The sequence below is a fragment of the Centruroides sculpturatus genome, unplaced genomic scaffold, assembly GCF_000671375.1.
Source record: "Centruroides sculpturatus isolate CEXI.00-Female unplaced genomic scaffold, Cexi_2.0 scaffold100, whole genome shotgun sequence".
NCBI classification, from domain to species: Eukaryota; Metazoa; Arthropoda; class Arachnida; order Scorpiones; family Buthidae; genus Centruroides; species Centruroides sculpturatus.
In genome coordinates, this window is record NW_019384300.1 from 89,918 (window position 1) to 103,302 (window position 13,385).

At 34.0% G+C, this 13,385-nt stretch overlaps 1 non-coding gene and 1 pseudogene across 1 annotated transcript; one reads left to right on the forward strand and one right to left on the reverse strand.

The window, feature by feature from the left end:
• The window catches only part of LOC111637042, a 34,017-nt pseudogene that overhangs the window by 16,276 nt on the left and 4,356 nt on the right, over positions 1-13,385 (forward strand).
• Trnaa-cgc lies at positions 8,468-8,539 on the reverse strand. The gene has a single exon. It is a non-coding gene; the product is annotated as a tRNA-Ala (tRNA).

Sequence of the window (13,385 nt, forward strand, 5' to 3'; positions counted from 1 at the left end):
AGACCACAGACTTTATACCCATAGCAGCCGCCATTACGTAGTTCGCGCTAATACCGCTAGATGTCAGATCTATGGTTGGCACAAACGAATATAGTATGAGTTTCTTGACTTTGCAAACGTAACAAAAGTAGTTCACTCCAAGATGCAACTTGCATCTTGTCTGGGTTTTAAGCTGCGAATTTACGCTAAAGTTTGTCTAATCGTAGTTTCGTAATTTTACAGAACACTTGCAACAAATTGGCGGAACACCGGTTAATTTAAGAACCACCGCTCTACATAGTGTGTTCCATTTCTGATCCAAACCCTTTGAGACAAGTAACATCCACTCCAACGGCACACTTTAGGGCTGATAGAAGTTATTTAGAAGAGCTAAAAGTAATAAAGAAAAAGCTAATTGATACCAACTAACATCATATGTATTAATATATTAAATAAAAGTTACAAATAGGATCGTTATGAAGGTCGATAAACAAAGTATTTCTTGGAATTAATTCAACCTTCAGATAAATCAGTTAATTGCTCGGAGAGTCATTAGCGATCAGATAGAAATTTCTGTAAATAAAAACATAAAATTAAAAACACGTTCTAGACCTTTTCAGTCTTTGGTAAAATACCTTCTCAGTCTTTGGTAAATTAAAAACACGTTCTAGACCTTTTCAGTCTTTGGTAAAATACCTTCTCAGTCTTTGGTAAATTAAAAACACGTTCTTGACCTTTTCAGTCTTTGGTAAAATACCTTCTCAGTCTTTGGTAAATTAAAAACACGTTCTTGACCTTTTCAGTCTTTGGTAATTTACTAAACATAAAATTAATTAAAATATTCGTTAAAATGTCACGTTTGAGGAAGTTCTTGTTATAAAACCTCTCCGGCCGGTTGCGAGGCGATTAAGACGTCGGTGTACCTCTCTGAGGGTCGGGAATCGAATCCTGGCGGGCAAACCCGGGAAATTTTACACGGATCTGACCTCTCTGCCACTCCCGTTGTCAGCCTGACCGACCCCGCGATAGGTATGATTAAAAGGTTGTCTTACTCGTTAGTGCCCACAGGAAGGAAAGATTAAAAATAAAACTAGAGTTGAAAATTATTTTTACATTTTCTAGACCCGATTACACTAACAACGAATACTTTAGTCTTCTCGATCTGTTTTTTAATACAGTATATAAATGATGCTGAAATATTCATTCTACGCCTCTACCCGTCGCGCCTGTATAATTTATGGCGTTGCGTTTATTATTCATATAAATCATTTATGTTAATGTTATTTTTAATGTGTTAGTCTTCTATGACTAATATGACTATTGTACCAGTACAATAATCATATCTATCGCGGGGTCGGTCAGGCTGACAACGAGAGTGGCAGAGGTCAGATCCGTGTAAAATTTCCCGGGTTTGCCCGCCAGGATTCGATTCCCGACCCTCAGAGAGGTAGACTGCCGTTTTAATCGCCTCGCAACAGGCCGTTGAGGTTTTATAACAAGAACTTCCTCAAACGTGACATTTTAACGAATATTTTAATTAATTTTATGTTTAGTAAATTACCAAAGACTGAAAAGGTCAAGAACGTGTTTTTAATTTACCAAAGACTGAGAAGGTATTTTACCAAAGACTGAAAAGGTCTAGAACGTGTTTTTAATTTACCAAAGACTGAGAAGGTATTTTACCAAAGACTGAAAAGGTCTAGAACGTGTTTTTAATTTTATGTTTTTATTTACAGAAATTTCTATCTGATCGCTAATGACTCTCCGAGCAATTAACTGATTTATCTGAAGGTTGAATTAATTCCAAGAAATACTTTGTTTATCGACCTTCATAACGATCCTATTTGTAACTTTTATTTAATATATTAATACATATGATGTTAGTTGGTATCAATTAGCTTTTTCTTTATTACTTTTAGCTCTTCTAAATAACTTCTATCAGCTCTAAAATGTGCCGTTGGAGTGGATGTTACTTGTCTCAAAGGGTTTGGATCAGAAATGGAACACACTATGTAGAGCGGTGGTTCTTAAATTAACCGGTGTTCCGCCAATTTGTTGCAAGTGTTCTGTAAAATTACGAAACTACGATTAGACAAACTTTAGCGTAAATTCGCAGCTTAAAACCCAGACAAGATGCAAGTTGCATCTTGGAGTGAACTACTTTTGTTACGTTTGCAAAGTCAAGAAACTCATACTATATTCGCTTGTGCCAACCATAGATCTGACATCTAGCGGTATTAGCGCGAACTACGTAATGGTGTCTGCTATGGGTATAAAGTCTGTGGTCTGTTAGAATTAGAAAGTGTTCAACCTACAATTGTAAATAATAAGTATTGCTGTGAATTTGGATGGAAGTCTAAAGGTTCATCAAACTCAGTACATATGCGCACATTCCCAAAAAATAAATTACTGAGAAAAAAGTGGGAAATAAAACTATGCAGGTGCAACATAGAAGCTCTTAATATCTTTAAGATTTAAACGTCATTAACTAAGTCTGTTTTATTGTTTTACGTCAACAAGACACATGGGCGGTCTGGCGATATGTGGCACACGGGATGCTTTCCGGGAGGACTTTCTGCGGGGGAAACTGACTCTTATTTAGGTGTTAAAAACATGGCCATTATTCGGTGGTTTATCCACTCGGCCAATATTCATACGACATTAACTGAGAAAACCAAACTAACCTTCCAGTCATTTTAAATTCTTCCTATTATTATAACTTAAGATGAGATTTTACAACAAAATTAATTTTTTGGAGCATCTTTAATGTTAAAACCTTGTTTACAATGCTTTTCGCTATATCTTTGCTTACAAAAAGATGAATATTTTCTATTTTGTTAAAGAATTCTTTAATAAAATACAAATTTTTGTTAATTATCATCCGAACAATACAATACATTTTAATATTAAAATAATTTAAGGTATAAATTATCGGCATAATAAACGAAGGTGAATGTCGTGACCTATCTCTTAGTGAAGTTTCATCGAATGAAAAGAGTGGATAAATTCTATTGGTTGCAACGATATCAAAATAGAAATTCTCGTTTTACTTTCTGAAACTTTCCTTCTGTCGAAGAATTCGTCTCCTCAAAGAGCTTCGAGAAGTTCATCATAAATATTAACTTCAGGTAATTTATACTTGATTGCCTCTAACTTGAAAAGTTTGAAGTATTTTGCAACATTGTTAAACGATAGATTTATGAATTATCATAGTATAGCGAGTAGTTTATCCTTTATAAATTTAAGGATTTTTACGGCAAATACATTCTTCCTTAAGCTCCATTCAATATAGAAGAAACATACCCGAATAAAAGCATCCGAGATATGAAAAAATTACGCCAAGTAAAAATTTATGACGATTTACACGGTGGTCAACATTTTTCTTAGCAATTTTTCTATGGTAAAAATAAGCTTGGCGCTCGGAAGCGGTACCCACAAGATTTCTATCCGTATCATTGTATTCTACATTTCGCTTTCAAGCGCCAAGCTTCTCTTTGCCAAAGAAAACCTCCCGAAGAAAAATTTTGACCGTCGTAATAATTTTTACTTGGCGTATTTTTTCATAATTCGGATGCTTTTATTCGGGTACATTTCTTCCATATTCGATGGAGCTTAAGGAATAATGTATTTGCTGTGAAAATAACCGGATTTATACATGTGCAATTGGTCGAACGGTCTTGGCGTGCAAAGCGAACAAACAAACATCTTCATTTATATACTGTACAGTACATAGGTTTACATTATAATATTTTTTACATGAACTTATATTAATTAATACTGTACTGCAGTATTACTATTCCGGGTTATTGTTATATCTAAATAATTAATTTTACTACTTTCTTTTCTACTTCGTATTCAAATTTTTAAGTAGTACTGAATGTATTTGAATAATTCAGGGTTATGCTGTCATTCGTTGCGGCGTTCTATAATTAATTTTCAATTTTGTTTCAAATAGGTCTATAATTGTCATTTTATTGCACAAAGTAAAACGTCGCTCCTAAAATTTTCTCCCGATCTTCTTTGATCCCTCCTTGAATATCACAATCTTTTAAGGATGCTAAATCTTAATATGGATATAAAAAATACAGTAGAGCGTCGTTTATCCGAATCAATTGGGGACTGGGGTTGTTCGGATAACTTATTTTTCGGATAACCGATTACGTACGAAAAAATATATTAACCTAGCCCATGTTAAAAATTTTTTCCGTTGCGTGTCGCTTCGCGTTGAATTTTCGTCGATGTTAAGCCTAACGTAAACTTTTTAAAATAATAATCGTGGCTATTGTATCGTTAAAAATTATTTTTTTATTTTTTACAAACGAAATAAATATATTGAAAAATATAAAAACAATAAAAAGTTATACTTTAGAACAGGAGTGGCCAAAACGTGGCGCATGCGCCAAACTTGGCGCATTGGACGACTACAAGTGGCGCTTCAGTCGGTTCCGAGCAACATTGCCAGATTTGGCTTCATTTCATGAATATTACATAGGAAATTAATTTTTTACAGTGTGTCTTGGCAAGTGTATTTCTTACACAATTCGGTGCAATCGACCTGTTGACCTTTTTTTTTTTTTTTTTNTGTACGTTACACGGTGCATTCGTGTTCATATACACCACTGAAATCAAAAATTCAAAAATTAATGTCACGTTCTAGTCATCATGATGCCACTGTAATCGTTCAATCATTAATCAACACCTGAAAATTATATGTTGCGCTTCCTGTCCGTGCGAATGTATGTCACAGACTAATGTTTGCTTTCTAGAAACTTTTCATTTCTGCAGAAAATTAATTTATTCAGTACCGAAATTATACATTAAATAAATTATTACTAGAAACAATTTGGCTTTGACAAAAATACAATGAAACAATACCAATAGCCATTACTCATTACGATGGATTTTCGTTCGAAATTAAAACGAAAATTACTATTAATTTTGTTTTACTTTCAATCAACGTTAAGAAAAGTAATATTGTTGCTACCGTGCCCTACAAAAGGAAGGTGCATCCGGTGGTTTATGAGCTTTAGGCGATCTACCAGAGGGAAAAAATTTTAAAAATTGTTCGTTTTCGGATATTTTTTCCAAATAATGAAATAACTTTGGCCATGGGCTAACAATTATACTAGATTATTTTTCGAGTGTAATACCATCGTGTCATTTGTTGTTTATAAAAGGAGGGTCTCCAAAAAGGAGGGTTTCAAAATGGTCTTTGCATCGCTACAAAAGAAAAATATCCTGGTTGTTCTATAACATTAATTTGATGATTTTATCTACTTAATAAAGTCCCAATCCTTCGTCATTTCATGCCGTAAGATAGAGCCAACATGTGGCTGAAAAATAAAATCTTCCTGAGAATGTTTGTTTGGACGTTTGTTTGTTTGTTCGCTGTACATTCCTAGGCCCTTCGACCAATTGCGACGAAACTCGGCAATTACGTTTATATACACAAAACTTAGATAATGTCGTAATCCGACCCCAAAATATCTATTGGGTTTCTGAAAATCAATCAATCAATTTCTACCTTAATTCGATTTACTGGTTTACGTAGCGCCGTCTATTGGCAAAAATTTAACAAAAATAATAATCTTACAATATAATCGAGATGGGTTGATGATAATAGTAATAAAGTTTACATCACTGCATCCGGATTAGCTAAACACCTAACACATATCATTATCAATTCACAAGACATGCCAAAATTTCTTACTCAAGACATCACCTATAAGAAACCTAAAAACAATACCACAGACCCCAAATAATACAGACCAATTACATGTCTTCCAATTCGTCATATTGTTAGGAAATTTCCAAATACAGACACACACACACTGACACACTTATTTAATTTTTGTCTTGTTTTGATTGCTATGCCTTGACTCTGGTCTGGCATAGTACACAGCTACCGGTGTCAATCGAGTATAACTCACAAAACCCAACATAATAATAATAAGCGCAGAGCCAAAACGGTTAGGAGTTGAAAGTTGAAATTTGGTACACAGTTAGAGTACGTCATAAGAATGCATACTAAAAACAAATTTTTGGAAATTCCCCCGTGGAGGAGAGGGGGAGGATTAAGGATTACCCTAAAGAACTCGGCTTCTACTATACTACTATTTTAGATGCGTTTTTTTACGGGAAATCGAACATATTTTTAAACCCATCTAAAAACTCTAATTAGCCTCGGAAGAGGGGTGCCTAATTCTTGCACACTATGAAAACGAGTAAAATCGACTATATAACTATAAAGGTTATCTTATTTAAGAGTTTATCTCACCGAATGACCAATCTAACATTTTAAAAATTCTTTATTCCCCTACTGTACACAATTTAAAAAATTTTTTAAAACGTGTTAGATTTGCCATTCGGTGTGATAAACTCTTCGTAAGATAACCTTTGTAAATATAAATCAAATACTATAATATAGTAGAAGGGTTAGAAGTACGAAATAACCTAATAATCTTAATCTTTGCAGTTGTTACTTTTTGCTCGAGCAACGCCGGGCTCATCTGCTAGTAACTATCTATATTATGCTAATCTGACATACTTTTCGTTGTTTCGTAGATACATGAGTTCACGATAAACGAACTCTGGCATAGAGTTTAAGCCGCATGGACTACTGTACGTATCTGTACCTGCCATCCAAACTCTGTTCGATTCGATGCCCAGCCGGATTACAGCTGTCATTGTTGCCAGAGGCTGCTGCTCTGGGTACTGATTCCTGCATGCTCTGTACCTCAAAATTACCTGTCAATTTAATCGTGTCTTCCTCCCATTATACTGTATGTGTACAATAAATACGAATCTGCTATTTGCTTTAATTCCTAGTGTATCGCTTTTAATGGCCAGCAGCGTATTAGTTCTGATGTATGTAGATATATCGTACTTAAATTTTCTTTAACTATTTCCAATTTTATCGAAGGATATATAGATTTTGTGTCAAGGTTCGTCAATTTATAGGTTAGTTGTGTTTTTCCTTTTAATAATCCACTGATTAATTGATCTGTATTCTTAATACTATAAGGAGATCTTGTTACAAAAGTAGTTTTTAAGAAATATCTCTAAACTAGAAATTCTCTCGTCAAGCATAAAGGAATGTTTTCTTATGAGAAAATAGAGATTGAAGAGTCGAGAAGAGCTTCGAGTCAAGCTTGACGTTCTGCAACCCTTGACAAAGCCCTTACTCGATGTTGCTCAAGTAGGACTTCACGGCATTCAGAGGTCTCGGTTGTTCTTATTCTTTTAGATCTGTTTAGGTCTTAAAAGTTGCCTGACAATTTTACTCTTACACTTTCCCCTAGGCATTTTGCTTTTCGACAAAATAGTTATGGATGTCTATACCTCCATAACTGCAGTAATTGCAGTCACCTGCAAGCATTAAATCCAAGCGGAGATGATTATTACTATACGGTATATATTCTAATAATCATCTCCGTTTGGATTTAATGCTTTAAGTCCAATCCTGGACTTCCTGTAATTCTTGCAAGCATATTGTAAAAATTACAAAAAGTTATAATTATTTTACATGAAAATGAATTATTATTTCTATTTTAAAAAATATATAATTATTTTTTCAGGTGGTAGATTTATCAAAGAGAAAAACGAAATGATCGATTCTTTGATCCCAGATATCAACAAATTTTCGTATTTATTTTATATTATTACACCCGAAGAATCTTTGTATAAAAAAGTGGAAAATGTTCCCACATATTTAAATGATGTAAGATTAATATTATTACTTATTTACATATTTTAATATTATTTTAATTGATAAAACATAAAACTCTTCCAGCTTTTGCCATGGTTTTTCGTCTCGATAACAATAGAATTTTTTGTATTAACATACAACAGAAAAATGGCAGTAAGTGATTTAATTTCTTCTCTCTCACAAGGAATAATTCAAGATTGCATCAGGTACGTTTACGAACAATTAGAGAAGAATAAACGTATTCAAATTAATTAAACATTTGGCATTCTGCGTTTTAGAATATTATTCAAATTTACCGGTGGAATAAGTGTTTACATTTGGGTCTACGAAAACTGGAGATTAGTAGACATACCTTGGAATTCCACGACAGCGTGGTGGTCTTGCCTGTTAGCAGTGGATTTTCTATTCTATTGGTACCATAGAGCCGCTCATGGTAAGTTCGTAAGTTCGTGGCTTATTCTGCAACTAATACATTGAGTTATATGACCCAAATTTTCTCCAATTTCGAGTGGCCCAACCATGAATTAATGTAAAATACGATAATATGTAAAATGATAAATTTAATTATTATTAAGATGGCGGCTGGTATGGAACCCCCATCTTAGAAACTTGTGTATGATTTTCTCGTATAAATTATTATGCACATACAGCAATTGCCATTTTTGTGTGCATTTCTTCTAATCCCTTGATGATAGTACTTGATAAATTTTGCTATGATATATTATAAAGTCCTCCATATCGCTATCGTGGATGACAAAAAAAAAAGTCTAAATGCCCCGATGGAGGTGCCGGGGTTCGAACCCGGGACTTTTCACATGCGAAGCGAACACTCTACCACTGAGCTACACCCCCACGTCGAATAAAGTATTGATTTGCGTACCATATTGACTTGTTTTAACAGTTAGAGTAATCGAAAGATCAATAATTTTAGAATAAAAAAGTATAGCAATAAATACAGTCAGTTGTCAAATTTTATCATCCTACAAACAGATTTATTTATTTTGGTGTTTGTCTACATTTTGGATTTTCACACGAACCCTATGAGAAAGGCCCTAACCTAAGCTGTAACATGTAATCAGGGGCGGACTGGCCATGTGGAAAATGTGGAAAATTCCACATGGGCCGTATACACTTTGGACCATTTTTTTTATAAATATGTACATAGCGTTCCGTTTGGTTAAGTTTAATTTTAAAAAAATTCATTTATTTTTTTGTTAAGTAAGGTAAATTTCAATTTTTAGGTATAATATAGGTATATGTGTAGGCCTGTATCATTTTACCCGGCGCTACCCTATCCGAAGTTAAATTAGTTCGGCCGATCTGAGTCAAACACTACATTAGCTCGATTCGGCCCAAACAGAAAGCACCCTAGGAGAAAAACAATCAACACTACCTTCTAAACCAGTGTTTCTCAACAGGGGCGATATCGCCCCCATGTGGGCGTTTTTCCATGTTGAGGGGGCGATTAGTAACAATTTATATTTTGGGGGCGAAAAACAATTTTCTGGGCGATATAGTAAAACATTATATTAAAAATAATTAGATATTTTATTCGTTATATCGTACAATAATCAAACAAATAACATTATACTAGTGACTAGTCTATTCAATGCAGTATGAATTTGGCGTTAGTCTTGGCCCTCGGCATCGGAATTTTAGAGTGGTGGGGGCGATACTACGTTGAAGGGGCGACGATTCGTTAGAGGTTGAGAAACGCTGTTCTAAACAGAGAAAATTGGTCATTTGTTTACATTGCTAGAAACTGTTCACCACTCCTATGAATCTTAATGCTAAACTATAGAAATGCACGTTATTAGTTTTGTACCTAGCCACCGAAGCAATGATTGTAGTCATAACAAATTTAATGGCCACTTATATTATTTCCTTTATTTTAGGCAAGTAAAAAACGTTATTTAATAATAATTTCTCTGTATCCAAACGATTTAATTAAAAATAATCTATTTTGTAGTGTGAGGCCGGGACCTCACCCCCTCTCCAATGGGAAACTGGTTGTCGAGCTAAAGCTAATATATCGACGATTTATTTCGTAAACAGGAACGAGTGTAAGACGATTTAATTGTCGCATTCCCGGACCAAATTCACACGTCCTCGATCTAGATCAGGGAAGGTGGGAGAGAGAGCAACCGGGGAGTGTTCAACTGTCATCTTACAGCGAGTTCAAAGCACATTAGACCAAAATTTACGGGACCATCACTAAATATTCCTGAAAACGCATTTCAAAAANTGTGGGCCGTTCATCAAGTGCATCACAGTTCCGAAGAATTTAATTTATCCACCGCTTTAAGGCAATCCGTTCCACAAGATTTCGTGATGTGGGTAAGCGAGATTTTGTTATAATGTATAAAACTTAACAAATCAAAATTAACCTTTATACATTTTAGTGTTTAACGTAACAAAAGATAGTAATATTCATTTTACAGGGTCATTATCATTATCAATCGTACTCTGTAATATAATACATCCCTCCTTTTTTTCTTTCCGCTATTCTGGGTTTTTGTAAATCTCTGAGACCCACTGAACCCGAAAAAGTAAAAAAAAAACGGAAAAAATTCCGCACGCGTGTGTATGTGTTTGTTTTTTTGTTCATGTGTGTTGGCATCTATTTCGTTTAATATCGCCTTTACTCGTAACAGATACAGTAAATGATGTAAAAGTAAAGAATAAACCGTTATTTATTGCTTGAATTTCTAATTTTCTAAAAAAAGTTACAACTTTGAAAGCCAAAAATTCATCTATCAGTTCATAACAGCAATGATCTTGCTATAGAATCATGGTATACAGTCAAACTCGATATAGCACCCTCCTCGTACTTACGAACGGATCTTCGACATAAATATTAGATAATCCATAGATGCTGGAAGATTCTCTAAGGCTGAGATCATACGGATTGATATTATTCGTGCGGAATTATTTTGGTGCTGAGATATTGTGACAATACATGGGAGTGAACGAGAGCTAACGGGAACAATAAAATATCAGCGCACAAACTGGGGCCATATTCTGGTCACTGTCTCTGGTCTCTCGTCGCTCACAAGCCGGTCGCTGATTGGCTAATCATTTGAATTAGCCAATCAGCGACCGGCTTGAAAGAGACCAGAGACAGTGACCAGAATACGACCCGATTTCTTCATTATCCTCATCTCTGAATTGAGAACGACCGTGTCCTCTGATAGGGCCGGAAAGGTAGTGTGGACCCCTTTTTTTTCCTTTAGCGGGACCGCAGACCTCATTTCCACACACGATCCTACTTTGAAACTGCTACATTTTAGCGGCTCACTCGATTTATTACCATTTTTAGAGGTAGATGTACGTATATCGAGACTCGACTGTAATTAAATCCAAATATAACAAGGCTATTTAAATAAATATGACAATTTTTTATTTATATCGATTTACTCTTCCAGATATCATATATTCCCATTGCTCTCTTCATTCCTCCGCCAATATACGCCGTACACGTTCAATTTAACTTGCTCTATCAATTTTGGATTCACAATGAGGTAATATCTTGTTATTTGTCATTTTGAATTATTATTCCGATATTTTTTCGCCATATTTTACATATTTATACAAATAAATATACATCAATTTATAGCAAAAGAATAATTCTTAAAACTTCAAAGTTTTACACTATGATTTTAAAATTATAACTCGAATAACAATTAACAACTAGCTGCAAGTACCCGCTTCTCTGGGTTTTTATTTGTTCGTACATTTATCTGTAATATAGTTTTTTTTACATAAAAGACTGTTTCTCTTCCTCTACATAATCTTTCTCATTCGATGTGTTTCCGTATAATTTTCAAGTTGCTCTTCTATCCGAGTATTTCTGTTTCGTTGATAATTTTCTCGTAGCAATGTTAGATGTACTTCTCTNGGATCCATAAACTTGGACCAAATATCTCGTACAGGGTGTTTAGATAGGTTTATTTGGTTACGCCTCCCGGGAGGACGTTTTATGGGAAATTGTCTCCTATTTAGGTGTTACAAAGGTAAAGAAAACTCGGAAAAATCCACGTGACCAGGCGCGAACCCAATGTTCAATAGTTTCATCCATTCGGCTACTGGTGGGCGTGTAGGGTGTTAGAATCGATTGTGAAAGGCCTTGCTAATTAAGAAAATGATTACCGGTATATGATATTAATTAAACAGTTCCTGTATTTTTATGGTTTTACTTGATTTACAAATGTACTTAAATTTAATTTTAGAAATACATTTTTTGTGGGCCGTTCATCAAACGCATCACAGTTCTGAAGAATTTAATTTATCCACCGCTTTAAGGCAATCCGTTCCACAAGATTTCGTGATGTGGTTAAGCAAGATTTTGTTATAATGTATAAAACATTAACAAATCAAAATTAACCTTTATACCAGGGGTGTCCAACCCGCGGCCCGCGGGCCGCATGCGGCCCAAGGCAAGTTCCAATGCGGCCCAATAAACGTGTAAACAAAACCGACAAATGTTTTAATTTTTTTATTATTTATTTATTTCAACGGCATAAACTCAAAAAAAAAGTTTCACAAAGTCGTAAACCTTTATTCATATTTTTTTTTTTCAGTGGAAAGGAAATATTTTCAAATACTTTGAGATGTGTGAATGAGGAAGGATTACTAAATAAAGCTGGAGTTGTGACTCAAAGAATTATAGANGGAAGTTATATTGAGATTCCAAGAGAAATGCCTAACGAATATGTTTAAAAATCATTTATATCCATTGAATATAAAGATAACTGATGTATATTGCACTAAAAGATACAAAGAAGATCCCAATATTTGTTTGAATATTTAATACAACGATAGTTTTTACGTAATCCATATATTTAAAAGCGAACAAAGTCACTTAGTTCACACTTTCTATTGATCAAATTCAACAAATGAGGTGTCAAACAGAACCTCATGACTTCTAGATGTGCAGAAAACTATAAAAATTAGAATATATTTGGACTTGGTCTAAATATTAACGATTTTTTATCGGTCACATTGCAACTAATATATATAAACATAGCCTGCATATTAAAAAATCATCACAGATTAATTAAATCCAAATTTATTTCTGAGTTTTGACAAATGAGAAAATCAGCAACCGTTCCATCTGATATGTGTAATAATTAACATACATTTGATTTATTTTATTGTTTTTTATATCAAAATTTTGATTGACTTTTTGAGACTTTTTAAAAAATAAAAATGAGTTCATTGTAATGAAGTATTACAAACGCATTTTTATGTATAGTGTATAATTTAATATGAATTTCATTTCTATATACAGTACTGTATATGAAAAATATTGGATTGGACTGATAGAATAAGGCAACGAAACAGTTAGGGATGATTCCCGGGAAAACTTTCTATGGATCTATGGAAAACTGGTCCATATTTAGGCGTTAAACATACGAAGGAAGCATGGAAAATTCACGTGGTCAAGTGTGAACCCGCAACTAAGTATAGTTGTTTTATCCACTCGGCCACAGTTTATGAAGGCATAAATTCAAGTAAAAGTCAACAAGCAAAAGCAATTTACTGTATTAAAATTTCGAGATATCTTTAATTTTAATTTATAGACTATATTGTTAATAACCATTCCCATAATTTAAGAATATATTTTTAAATTAACAAATGATCAAAAGTTTGTGTTTTAATCTCCAATTAAATGTGACTATTATATTCTCTCGATTTC